The sequence below is a fragment of the Melospiza melodia genome, chromosome 2 (assembly GCF_035770615.1).
Source record: "Melospiza melodia melodia isolate bMelMel2 chromosome 2, bMelMel2.pri, whole genome shotgun sequence".
NCBI classification, from domain to species: Eukaryota; Metazoa; Chordata; class Aves; order Passeriformes; family Passerellidae; genus Melospiza; species Melospiza melodia.
In genome coordinates this window covers 28,524,882-28,539,112 of record NC_086195.1, presented here as the reverse complement: position 1 = coordinate 28,539,112, position 14,231 = coordinate 28,524,882, and positions in this window count along the sequence as shown.

The window sequence follows — 14,231 nt, the reverse complement described above, 5'->3', positions numbered from 1 at the left end:
AAACTACTTCCCAAGATCCATGACAGTTGATGTTGGCACATCCCTCCACTCCCCTCACCTTCCAATTCAGTTCCAGTCAAAGTCAAAAAGCTTGATGCTAGAGGGCTGCTGTGTGCCTGCCTTTTTAACTTGGAGGATATTGGGAATCTGTCACTCTGCCAGCAAACAGACTCATTTGCTATTAACACAGCCCATATTTAGCCATGTGTCTCCTCAGGAAAAAACACATACTTTCTTCTTAACAAAGCCCAATCTCTGGCAGCCAAATCCCTGGGGACCACTGGATCCCATTTTGCATGGCCAAATAAGGTAAAGCAAGAATTTGAAAAATGTAAACATGGCTTGAGATTGCCTGAAGCTTTCAGGAGCCATTTTTGCATTTGTTAACCTTTTGTTAAACATCAGAAGGTGCTGCAAGGCCTTCATTTTATCACTTTTTCCTGAATGTTTAATTTCCAATTAAGTATTTTGGAACACAAGTAAGCTTTAAGGAGATTTAGTAAGAGACCACGGCTGAGAGCAGTAACAGGAAACAATAATGGAGAAAACAGTGTTAAAGCTTCATTCAAAATAAAAATGGTGCAATTCACTAAAAGATACTGATTGGACATTCTCCAGATTATAGGCAAACACTCTTGTGAAATGTACATGAGAGGGAATCCAGTAGGTTACATAACACACTGCGCATCTAAATAGGATTTTAATTCTGGCTTCCCACTGAACTTCACTACCTTCCTTCTGAAGGAGTAGCCAGAGATGTGTGTTTCTCTAATGGAAAAAAATATTACACATTTAAGGCAGAAGAGATAGGGTGAATAATTTGTGTCTACATGTAAACAGCAAGTAAAGACTTCCTTAATGGAAGGAAGTTCCAAAATGGAACTTTGACTTCATTTTCCTCTGTCCATCTTCCACCACAAATGTATCCTGCCCTCCATCACTCTGCTTCATGACCTACCACACCTGAGCAGCAGGCAGCTGTTCCACAGGAACCCAGAGATTCAAGATCCCCATTATCATTGTGTATTGAATCTAAAAGCAGACGGGGAAAAGACAGCAGTTTTCTACCATCCCACCTGAAAAATGTGTATGCAGAAGTTATGTAGCTTTACACAGAGCAAGTGCAAAATTAACACCATGTAGTTCATGCATGCATGGAACAAATTCAAGAGGGTACAGATTTTTCAACCAGCTGGATGTGAAAGCAGCAACTCAGAAGAAATTGATTTCTGCTATTTGTTCTAACTTAGTTATGAGAAGTGATTAGGCATAATGGGCCTTATGTGACTGAGAAGCTGCTTTTGGCTTCCCTGAGAAGTGAAGACATTGTCATGCCTTGAAGCATTTTCTATTTTTGACCATGACCAGTGGTCTTCCATGGGATGATTTTTATGCTAACTCAGCACCTCAGCCAACTATCAGTTTTTGTGCAAGCATCACACCATTTGTTATCTCAGCACACTGCTTGCTAGCCTTCTGCAGAGACTAAAGAAATACCTGCATCTATGCAAGAACAAGCAGTTGAAAGTCACGAGGGAGAAGCAGTTATTCCCTTCCAAACCTCTGTGTTCTACAGGAGATTAGCAACCAAAACTGTTAATGTGATAACTAATCCCATTGTCACATTAGTAGCACTTAGCCTAATTTACCAAATTAAAAGGTGAAAGAGTAGCTTTTAACATTCTCATTTCCAGGAAACAATTCAAACAAAAACATACCAAAGTGGAAAACTAACAAGTTTAAAAATGAGAAAGATTTACCTTTGCATACAAGGTACAAGGAACACAGGCCAGGTTCAGCCCGGGTGACCACATTCAGACTTCCAAAGCTGCAGATCTCACCACACACTTTTGTACCTGAGGTCAAGACTATGGCCCACAGCAAAGACCAAAACAGCAACACTGATACACTGATCCAGCAGGACCATCCAGGTTTCAAGTGATGGAGTATTGGACAATCCCACACAAAAGCACAGACTGGAAGAAGCAATCATTGACAGCAGCCCTGTGGAGAAGGACTTGGGAGTTCTCATGGACAAAAAAATCGGACATGACCTGGCAATGTGCTCTTGTGCCAAACACATCCTGGGCTGCATCCAAAGCAGCCTGGCCAGCAGGTCAAGGGAGAGGATTCTCTCCTTTTGAGATCCCACCTGGGGTGGGAGCAGTCAGCTCTGGGGTTCCCAGCACAGGAAAGGCATCAGCCTACTGGAGCAAATCCAGAGGAGGGTCATGAAGATGATCAGAGGGATGGAGCACCTCTTCTACAAAGACAGGCTGAGAGAGCTGGAGCTGTTTAGCCTGGAGAAGAGAACACCTCAAGGGAGACCTCACTGCAGCCTTTTGGTACCTTATGGAGGCTCATAAAAAGGAGGAAGAAGGAGTTTTTATATGGGCAGACAGTGACAGGACAAAGGGCAAGGTTTAAACTGAAAGAGGGAAGGTTTAGATTAGGCATTAAGAAGGAATTGTTTCCTATGAGAGTGGCAAGGCACTGGAACAGGCTGCCTGGAGAAGCTGTCCCATCTACTGAAGTGTTCAAGGTCACCTTGGATGGGGTCCTGAGCAAAAAGGTCCAGTGGGTGGTATCCCTGCCCATAGCACAGGTGTTGAAAACTAAATTACCTTTAAGGTCCCTTCTAGCCGAACCATTCTATGATTCTGTTTCTATAGCAGAGGAGGACTTTGGAGGTTCCTCCTCTGCAGGCAAATAACATCACTCATCGCATGGGACCACATATAGGACTGCTGCTGGTCATGCCAACACAAGAGCTTTGAAGTAGGTAAGAACACATGGATTTTAAGAACCATGACAGGACTTTAAAAAATTTTTTTAGCAGTCTGAATATCACTCAGGGTAGTAGGACTCAGAGCTAATTTTGCTGCAGATTTCAACCTTGTTCCACTTAGTGTGGGATTAGGAAATAGAGATATAAAAATCCTCCCATCCAGTCCTGAATGATGTAGACACCTGCTTCCTGCCACACCAATGCTGGTGTGAAGCAGCAGCACCCTCCCAAGGGAGGCAGGGGTAGGCTCCTTACAGGTCCTCTTCCTGATTCCCAGAGGCTGTTATTGGCCTGCTGCATCCTTACCCAGCAGGGCTGCAGCATGCCAAGTTGGCCAGGACCCAACTCTCCTGCCTGTGGCCAGACTCTGTGGCTCAGCTGTTGACCTGCAGAGAGCAGGGCTCCATGGGGAGGGCTGAAAGCTATCCTGTGCCAGCTGGCTGATGGCCAAAGTGTCTGCCTTTCCAAACCAAAGCCAGAAAATACCATGGAGGTTCTGACTCCAGCTTGAAACTAAACATAAAATTATAGAAACTTCCTTTTACTTTTTCCACAAAGTTTCCAAACTGAGGAAGGTCCTTTAAAGCTCTTCCAGGTAAATAATCCAGGTAAAATTTGTACTCTAATGTACTTTGTCTCTAATTTAGTGGAGATCAGTGGTGGAAGTAAGGTTGACTTAAAGATTTTGTTTAGGTTTTAACTCACAGCAAACCAGGATCAGGACACTTCTTGTGAACTGAAGATCCCAGAGATGTTGGAAAGCTTTAGTTGCCTCATTCTGGAAATAATTGGTTTGTTGTTTTTTATTTTAAAAAAGCTGAGTCTAGCTGAGGAAGACAATCATGTCAAATATGACTGCATAGCATAATCAACAGGATTCTCTATTTAGTTTAACTTGGGATTATAAAAGAAATACCACATGGAAACACAGATTTTTATATTTAGACTTGGGAGGCAGGAAGAGAAAAAGTAGATTTGACTTACCTGGATATCACATCAGGCTAGAGGTACTCTACAGAGCTGGCTGAGGTTTCCAGCAGCAATGGGATTTACCAAGTATAAATATAAGGTGCTGTTCTGGAAGAAAGCTTGTGGGGGTAGCAAGGGGAAGAATATCTTCTGATAGTTGATCACATCTGGAACCTTGCCAGATACATGCCATTAGCAACCTCCTGGATATCCACAGAAAACTGCCAAGCCAGTTCTTTGACTGACAATTCTCATGCTACCACATTACAAACAACCATCCTCAGGAAAACCACATCAAAACAGAACAATACCGATACAAAAATATACACACGCACACACAAACACAAACCAAACAAAAAAACCCAAACAAAACAACAACCACCAAAAAAAGATCCCAAACCAATGCTAGCTTTACTTCTGTTAACTGGAGTAAAGGAAATTAAACAGATCTTTGTGTGTGATTACTATCTGTGTGCTCCAGTACAATACAGAACAAAAGGCAACTTGATGCTTAAAATCTTCTTTATAAATTCTGTTTTCTTCATCAGGGTGAAGCATTGGAGCAAGGACACATTTTCAAATGCTGAACTGGAAAAAGGGCTACACATAGGTTTAAGGTACAGGGTGTGGTTATATGACAGGCTTGGGACTTGGACTGCCAAAGCTGATTATTTCTTCCTCATATTCACACAGGCTAATGCTCCATATGCTTGGCCAGGGCCTGGACCACAGTGTCCAAGTGCAGGTCTCACGTTACCCAGTCAAAGCAAACAGATTTAGGGTTTGGCTCATGCACTGTCCAGGCTGAAGTTCAGCTGCTATTGCTTGAGGCCCACCTCCACTCTTTACAGCTCCTTAGGCTCAGCACTCAGCCCTATGCACCCATTTGCATGTTTGGCCTCCTTCATCCTTGCAGCTGGAGTTTCCAGTGAGTGTCCTGCCTTGCCCCCTGCCTGTCTTCTTGTGCAGAGAAGCCATTAAGATGAAAGCTAAAGCCCCCCTCTCCTGTGAGGATAAGCAAAAAGAGTTGTGGTTGTTCTTCCTAGGAGCACAAGGTTCTGAGAAAGCCTTCGAGCTGCCTTTCAGTATTTCAAGGGGTCTTAGCAGTACTGGGTTAATGGTTGCAGTTGATCATCTTAGAGGTCTCTTCGGGCCTTGATGATTCTCTGATTATAAGAAGGATAAGGACCAATTTGTAGCAGGACTGCTGTGATAGGATGAGGGGTGATGGTTTTAAATGAGAAGAATTTAGATTTAGATTTAGAAGAATTTAGATTGAGAAGAATTTAGATTTAGATCAGCTATAAAGAGCAAGTTTATTATAATGACTGTGATTAAACACCGTAGCGGGTTGCCCAGAAAGGTGGTGAATCCCTCATTCTTGGAAACATTCAAGGTTAGGCTAGGCAGGTCTCTGAGCAACCTGGTCTGGTAAAGAATGTCCCTGCTTATTCCAGGGTTTTTTTGACTAGATGGCCTTAAAGGTCCATTTATTTTATGATTCAACAAAAGGAAACAATCCCCAGAAAGTAACACTAGCCAAGAGGTATAAAAGATAGTAGAGAATGAAAATCAGGAAAACAGGGGTAACGAAAGAGAAAAGCAAACCGACATGTAAAAGACTGTTTTGTTTAATTTCTGAAAGAATGCTTCTGGAAAAAGATTTTTAGCTTTGGTCTTGGCATACATAATGGCCAATATCCTATGCATTTACCCAAAGAGTGCCCCAGGGCAGGTGTTCTCACAGCTGGAAATACAGACAGCTGTGAGGTGGGCTTGCAAAAGGACCTGGAGACCGCACCCCTGTTCTGAGGTTGGGAATTCAAAGCTCTATGACAAGGGATAATATAGGTAAAAGCTGGTCCAACATGTTTGGGAATCAGTGCTGCAGCTTGAAGCCATCCTCATTCTGAGAAGAAAACAGGTATGCTTCAGTTTGCAGAGCTTCCCAGATGAACTGCAATTTTGTACACCAGTTTATAGGTAGAGGAAATTTTTTTTTTTTTTGTTTCCACCCTCCCACTTGTTCTTCCTCCTCCCTAGAAGATTTTATACTCACAGTAAACCAAGCATGAAATTATTTCAATGGGTGGTTACGGTCAGAGAGGGCAGAGACCCTGACAAAGCACATAGGGTGGGGAATCCATGATTGTCACCATTTCTTTTCACTGTGACTCACTTGCAGGCTATTTCAACAAGACAAATGAACTACTTTCAATTCACAGCAATTTTTAAATGAAAAAGCTGTTAAGAATCAAAAGAAGTATTTTCACGTTTGACTGCAAAGATTAAAGAAAGTAGTTCTTTACTGGTCACCTGAATCTATTTTACCAAGACATCTGAAAGGCATTTTATCAGCTGCTGAGCAGTATTTACTTATGAATCTGCTCTAATTGCTTTGGAATGTGCACCCTTACTGCTGGAACAGCTCAGCCCTGCTAACACTGAGCAAAGTAATACTGGCTCACAGGACATGCAACTTTTATACAGCATTCTCAAAGTAAACAGCATGAAATTTGAAAAGGAAAAGCAGCAAATACCTCATAAACAATGACTTTTGCAGAGCTGCCCTACATGTTTACAAAACCATCAACTCATCAGCAAAATTAATCATTGCCATGACTGAAATCATCACAGATCAGTAATTTAGAACTAAACCTATCTTGCAACTGGAAATTACATGGGTGAAAACTTATTCCTGGTGCCCAGTAAATAAGTACTGGAGCCAACATTCAGCTTGGAAGAAGTAGTGTGTCCTGACCACAAATAAACCCTATTATTAGCTTGCAGTCTTGCCCTCTCTTAGTAGATCAGCAGTGGAGGTCTTGGTAGATCAAAGAGAATCTACTCAGTCTTGCCTTAATCTTCTAAAAGTGAAGCAGAACTCTGGTCTGCATTGCACATGTCCAGGCTCAGTAACAGCCTAACAAAACAAAAAATAAACAAACAAGCAAAAAAAAAAAAAAAAAAAAAAAAAAATTGGTTATAGCTCTATCTGTCTTTAAGACAAAGCAATCCCAAAGACTGAGTCACAACCTGGAAAGTGCAGTGGTTTCAGCAGCACTTTACTCTTTGTCTGTATCACAAAATCCCCATGTACTTTACTCAGTAGAGTTGGAAAAGCACAAAATAATTGCTATTATGCACTTTGATGTATAAAACATAGAAAATAAAGAACAATAAGGGACAAATCATCCCAATCCTCCTAACACTGATACAGAAATGAGTTGCTATATGTAGGAAACAGCTAAGCTAGTCCCACTGGCCTGGGCCAAACTTTACAAGGACTTGTAAACTTCACATGCTTTGAGTTAGTTTCATAGGAAGCAGGAACGTCATATGTCTATTCCCCTCGCCAAACCCCCCCCCCAAGCTTGAGTTAACAGAATCCTTGGATAAAGCAGCTTCAGACAAAATCAGGCCAGGCTTGGAGAAAAAGAGCCCTGGTGGCTGCTCAGAGCCCAGGGTCCATGCCTTCACAATCAGATCTTGGAGAAGGCTAAAGGTGACACAGAGTTAGATGCTCTCAGCTGAGAGGGCTCTTCTCATTTCTGACTCATTCAACAAGAAAGTTTCTTGAGTTTTCTACCTGACATGCCATCCACATCTTCTCTACTCCATGAAGGCATTGTTTTCAGTTCTCTCACCTCTTCTCCAGATATCAGCTATTTAAGCAGCCCTCAACCTCCTCAACAGCTGCTGCTAATTTCTCCTCTTACTGTCAGTTACAGCCTGCCTCTACTGACCAGCTACATGCTCCATGCCTGCTCTCCCATCACCAGGGAAAGAGTAAATGTCTCTTCTTTTCCTGCTTTCCCCTGTCTTCCCTCAGCTATACATAGTTCACATTTCCCCTTGTTTTGTTTCCTACAACCATTTTTTTTAACAGCTAGTTTATTTTCTTATTGGAAAACCTTTTTTGACCTTAAGGCAGCATAAACTTCTCCTTGTTTTCTCCTGCTAAGAAGGGACCTGACCTAGAGGTGAGAGCTTTGAGGCTGCCAAAGTAATCTTCCTGCATGACCTTTTCAATCCTTGGCCTCCATTGCTTCAGTCAACACCACAAGTGCCTCCTAGTATGACAATCACCATTTGTTGCTTAGGAATTAAACATTGACTAAACACATCATTCTGCACAGGCCATTGAACTGGAAGAATGTTTAGTGAGCTCAGCAGCTAAAGCCTTATTAACCATCTCTGGTGATCTTCTCCTTTGCCTTCTCCAAGGCAAAGGATAGCCGGGGCTCAAAGACTTCCCAAAGTGCTCCTTCTATAGCTGACAAAGCTGTTAAAGCTCTAACACTCCCACACAACAAAGTCTGCCAGCTCATAGATGCTAACTTATCCATCCCATCACAGCCTAAAGTTTTTTGTTCCACTCTTCATGCTGTTCCCAGCTCTCTGCAAACCAGTTTAGCACCACCCACAGCACATCTACTGCTCCTTCTGCTGCACCAATGAATTTAAGTGCTGCACTCCAAGTTGAAAGAAAAATTAGTTGCCGTCCTCAAGCATGCCTGCAATGTTTAACAGTTCTCTGGAGCATAGATAAGCTAAAGGTGTGTTGAAACAGAACAACAAACAGACAGGACAGCAAACAGAGTTTTACAAACATCAGCAAATACAGTAACAGGAGTCCAAAACACCCCTGGGGGAGGATGTTCCCTTTCCACGTACCAACATCAGAAAGAAGTGTGTCTAGGGTGATAAATAGAAGACATGTTAAGGTACCAGCTTCTCACTCCACCACTTTAAAACAAGCAAGGAGAAAAGTGAAATAAGAATTCTTTGCATTTTCTCCCTTAACTTGGCACACACAGAGAAAGGCATGGGAGAGAAGAGCCCACATTTCCCTCAGACTCAATGCTATGTATACATATATCAGATCGGAAGGAAAAATTTGGATGAATATTGTTATAAACAAAAATCTGCCAATTATTTCTGTGAGAAAAAGGTTACCACCTGCTGCTGAGGTGCTGCTTGTTTGTTATGGTAATTACGGGTCGTTGTTGTTAATAGTTGTTTTTGTATCGGTAAAAGCCCTGGCTGGGGCTGAGTTAATGGCACTTCTCCCAAGAAGGGCGGGGTCCTCCCCAGACGGTGAAGAGAAGGGACTGAGACGTGGGAGGGACTGCATGCAAACTAACTTTGGGACCAGCATGCCATGGGAAGCTACTATTCCAAACACACTGAAAAGAGCCTCAAAACAACGAGCCAGTATAGAGTTGAGAAATTGGACTGATGTCCAAACGTGAGGAACGGAGTGCTGAGCTGGCAGAGATGCCGGACACCTTCGTGACCTCTCACCCTGACTGCGGGAGTCGTCCCGACGCCGGGACTGGGAAGGGGGGCGAAGCTGCAGAATTGAAGACTGGGGTCACGTCCTTAAAAGCTCCTGCGAGGTGTGGACCCCCAGCTCTGCCCCAGTGGACAAAGCTGGGCATGTCCTTCTCATCTCCCTGGAGATGGGAGAGACGATGGAGACTGCAGATCCATTGAGCTTCCCAATCCTGTGCTGCTCACTTTTAATAAAGGCATTAAAAGAAGAAAAAGTGTCCTGCCCTGTTTATTTCAAGTATTAGGTGGTCTTTCATGGTTGCTATTCAATAAAAACCACCTAAGAGAGCAGTTCTACTACCTTGCCAGTACTGGACTCTGTCCCACATGGCAGCATCTTGCCAATGCTAGTAAATTTAGTAGGATGGTTAAGTGTTTTGAAACTAAAAAGCAGCTTTCAACTCTATTCCTAGACCAATCAGATCTGGAAAAAACCCAATCAGCCTGAATACTGTCTCAGCTTGGAGCCATAAAGCCATACTTAATTAAACTCGCTTGTGGGACACAGTTACACGTGCCAGCTAGTTTTGAGTTAGGAAAGGAACTGCACCAGCATTAATGATGAGACGCTGGATAGAGCAGACTTACTCTGATAGACAGAAATGAGGCAGAGATGTAAGCATGAGCTTGAGATAGGCCAGCAGGTAGCATCTGCTCATTCTTCTCCTGTCCTACCACATCCAGGAGTCTTAAAGAAAAGAAGAATAAGGTGTGGTGCCCTTAAATGTTAGAGATGGTATCTCAAAACATGGGGTTGAGCCGAAGTTTGACCCTGGAAATCTGAATTCCCCAGGGAGGTGTGTCACAGGAAGAGCCAGGTGAGACAGCACCCCAGGATTTCACAGAGGGTGTTCTCAAGTCTGTACGTGGGAGTTTGGTTTCATTGTGCTCAGACTAGTGCCTGTGTCAGACTGTGGATTTGTAGTTCTCAGCACTGGAGCAGGAGTGTTTCTCAGGCGTTAATGAATGTAGTGCAACACCTCTGTCATCTCAGCAGGTATAACAATCACCACTGCCATTTGCAGCATATAAGAAGGCAGTCAGTGTTTTCTTCTTCTAAACAAAAATAATAAACACAGGTTTTTCAGTTTGCCACTTCCAAAACATTTTGTAGTTTTGGCAAGGCTTGAGATCCATGAAAGGAATTCTGCCTATCCATTCCACAGGCACAAAGGGTGTGTGACAACAACTAAAGCCATACCAGCCTCCCAAAGCAAGGTCCCAGGAACAGGACAGGGCAACTGCACATCAACAACAACAGAACATATGACAGGCACCTGGGACACACTGGTGAGCCTAGGCATCAGCCAGCCCAGGTCCCTTGAGAAGCAGAGGGGACAACATCACAGACCTGTCTACTAAATATTGCATTTCAGTAGGTATAAGAACAATGAGAAGGATTTTTCTTCTCATCTTTTCTAAAGTGCTCTAACCAACCACTCACAGAGAGTGGGACATGAATACAAGGATTTCAAGCTGATTACTTGTTAGCCATCTACAAAAGCACTCAGATTTAGTGGGTATTCCAATGTTCTCTGGAAGCTTGATTTTTCAGCTGTTTTCCTCAGTCTCTGCTAAAATCCTTGCTCTAACAGCCTCTTCTGCTTCAAGGATCATAACAGAACAGTGAAAAAATTCACCACCCAAGTCTCTTGTTTTAGTTTTGGGTAAACAGAATTGCACTATAATTCTGATCTTGGGAAGCCAGTTCCCTCGTACATTTATTAATGCTGCCTACATTATCCTTCAGCCTTGGAAAGTGGACAAACCTAACCTTAAGACAGGAGGAAGGAACATGTGGAAGGGAAATTAAGCTACTTAAGAGTTCTTGTTCTTGGCAATAAATGCAAGAAGACAAGATTGTAATTATCTAGTTTATTGCTGTAAACAAGCTATTTTTTTAGCAACTTAGTTTTTAATAAATCTTTCTAGGACATGACAGTCAAATAACTGAGAAAGCAATCTCCTTTGTGCACAAAATCCAGGTCATATGAAGATCATAGAACAGCTTGGGGTAGAAGTGACCTTAAAGCACATTTACTTCCAAGTCCTACTGCCACAGGCAGGCACACTTTCCACTAGACCAGGTTGCTCAAGGCCTCATTGACGTTGGCCTTGAACACTTGCAGGGATGGGGCAGCCACAGCTTCTCTGGGGGGCCAGAGCCTCACCACCCTCACAGTAAAGAATTTCTCCCTAGCATCTAATGTAAACCTACTGGCAGTTTCAAGTCATTCCCCCCTTGTCCTGTCACCACTTGTTCTTGTAGAAAGTCCCTCTCCATCTTTCTTGTAGATTCCCTTCAAGTACTGGAAGGTCACAATTAAGTCATCCCAAGCCTTCTCATTTCCAGGCTGAACAACCCTAATTCTCTCTCCCAATTTGGCACCACCAAACTTTTTCCAGAACTTTTTCCAGAACTAGTACTGTGTAAACAAGCAATTACATGGTAGGAATTTCTAGGATCCTCCAAATTACATAGACTCTGCTAGCATAAAATCTTCTTACAGCAGCCTTGCTCTTCCTTTGTGGACATATTTCAGGAAACCTACACTGAGTTTCAGATTCATTCTGGATCTTAATGCCTGGAAGGATTTGTCTGGCTTCAAGTGTTTTTGCCAGCATTGTGCATGCCTGCACAGTGAACATACCCAGCAGATAGGGGGAAAACCAGCCTTGAGAAATACCAGTTCATCACTCCCTGTACACGACTGTGGTGTGCAGCAAAGGAGTCAGTCTGGTGAGACAGCCTGTGTCAGTGATCCTCAGACAACTGTGTTACTAAGGGCAATTTTCAAGACAGACTGATGGAAGGCCAGAATTTGATTATCTTTGCAACACACACTTCTAAATTTTTTGTTTTGGCAATGACCAAAAGCACATTTTCCAGCACTATCCACTATCACACAGGATAAGTTGGCTGCTTCTATCGCTTCAGAGTTCAAGTTGTGATTCTTTAAGAAGAGCAGAAATAAAGAAAAATAAGAAAAACTATTGGCATTTGAGATATTTAGACTGAAATACTAGCAATTGTTATTTTTCTCAGGAGGAATGCCTAGCATGTATTTTATTTGCTGCTAGTATAGCCTTCCAAAAGATGCAATCAAATCAAATTCAGCATATTTGCAAATGTGGGACTGCATTTAATGTATCAAATGAACTTTGTACTGGACGTGGCTCAAAGATTGAACTTGGTGTAATAATTTCTCTGTCTCAAAAAAAAACATTCCAAACCAAGAGCTTTATTTTCTGTTTCAAAGGGCAAGTTACAGCACTATCACTGCTGCATACCTTTCCTCCTCCCTTTCCACTGCTCCAGCCTCTCTGGACGGTTTTTGTTTCTTTCTTGCATTTGCGATTTTAGGTTTTGCAATTTCAAGCTGGAAGAAAACCCAGGAATACCAAAACCCAACCCTTTGCTCAGTTGCTATGAACAAAATGAAAAGTGAATGTTCAGTAAAAATATTAAAGAAAAATATTTTTGCCACCTTTAATTCTCATTTATACAGACCTCACCAAATAAACAATGTGGTGTTCTCCACCCAATCTACCAAAGGATGACTTTGATGCAGGAAGAAACACCTCCTAGGCAGTGTTTTGTTTTCCCTTTCTTAGAAAGTATTTGCCAGAAGCAACACAATAGAAATAACTCAGTTCTCAATTTCTTCTGTATTTTGCATTCACAAATGTCCAGTCCAAGAGGAATTTGGTATTAGAGTTGCAAACATACCTGAAGTGGCAAGGTGCTGTCCCACAGCATAAAGCAGGGCTGTAAGGGGCTTGGGGGACATGGCTGTGCCAGCCATTTGCCCGTCCCTCTGCTGAGCCACCCAAACAGCATCGGCACAAACTGTATCAAAACTTTCTCATGATTATAACAGAGATGAAACAACAATGGCACCTGCAACTTTGGTCAAACAGAAAACACACTTTCAAACCCAAGCATGAGATACCATCTGGGCTTTGCACACACCAACCAAGCTTTTATGTCATTTCACTGAAACCTGAAAGTCTTTGCATGAAGACCAACACATTGTCCAGCATCTCCTGAGCCAACAGAACCCTTTTAAAGGCTCATCCATCTGCCTCTTAAAGGGACAGTCTGTGCTGGCACTGTACCATACATTTCCCACTTTATGCAGCTACCAGCTAAGCTCCCTTGATGCTCTAATGCCTAAGGTACTGCCAGTTCCTTCCTTTCTTCCACCAAGAAACTGCCGACTCTGTAGTGGCAGCAGAAAATTACCCTTGCACAAATTTTAGATTAGAAGCCAGGCTAAGAAATCATATCTTGCAACAAATGGGGTTGTTTTACAGAACAAAAAATAATCTCAAGCAGACACAAGAAGAATTCACATCTCTGAAGTACTACCCAACTTACAGCTGTATGGAATTTCAGCCCACAGATTATCCTGGAAACTTGAATCCACAAATTTGGCCATGTAAGCAGTTCTGCCACGCATTCTCACTGGTTGCTGACAGGAACAGTAGTGACTCTGAGGCCAAATTTTTGTTGAACTTGCAGATATAAACCTGTACACAGTTATGTGTACAACAGTAGCTTCTCCCTTGAGCAGACTGAACCATCCCAGAGTACTTTCCCCAAGGTATTTTTATTTCTACTGCAGATAAGAGATATACAAGAAAGAACAAAAACAACAAGCCTTTTTCTACTCTAAGCAAATTTTGCTTTTAATTTAAACAAATCCCTAAACTGAGGGAAATTTTATTTTCAGTGTGATTGTATTAACAGCTTATCCATACAGCAAGTTACCTGTTAATGATCCTGGTCACACTCACCATCTTTTCCAGAAGAATTCACTTTGTCTCGACTTCAGGCAGTGGCACAATCGGCTGAGTGGATCAAACCCTGATCCCCAAGAAGAGCAGCTGGGCTCACTAACAAGCAGTAGTTCAAAATTCACTTGGTTTCTTTTTCCAGCATCTGCTCACCCAAGAGTATGACAAACTGACCCCACCTGGTACATTTAAATTGGAGAGAGGCTTTTGGTCAAATGCTTTTAGAGTCTAATGCGAGTGCCTGATGTGTCACCTAACTGAAAAGAAGAATCAGTGACATTACCATTACTCAGCTTCAGAGCCTGCCAGCATTTTGCTCACCTTCCAGCTAGATGTG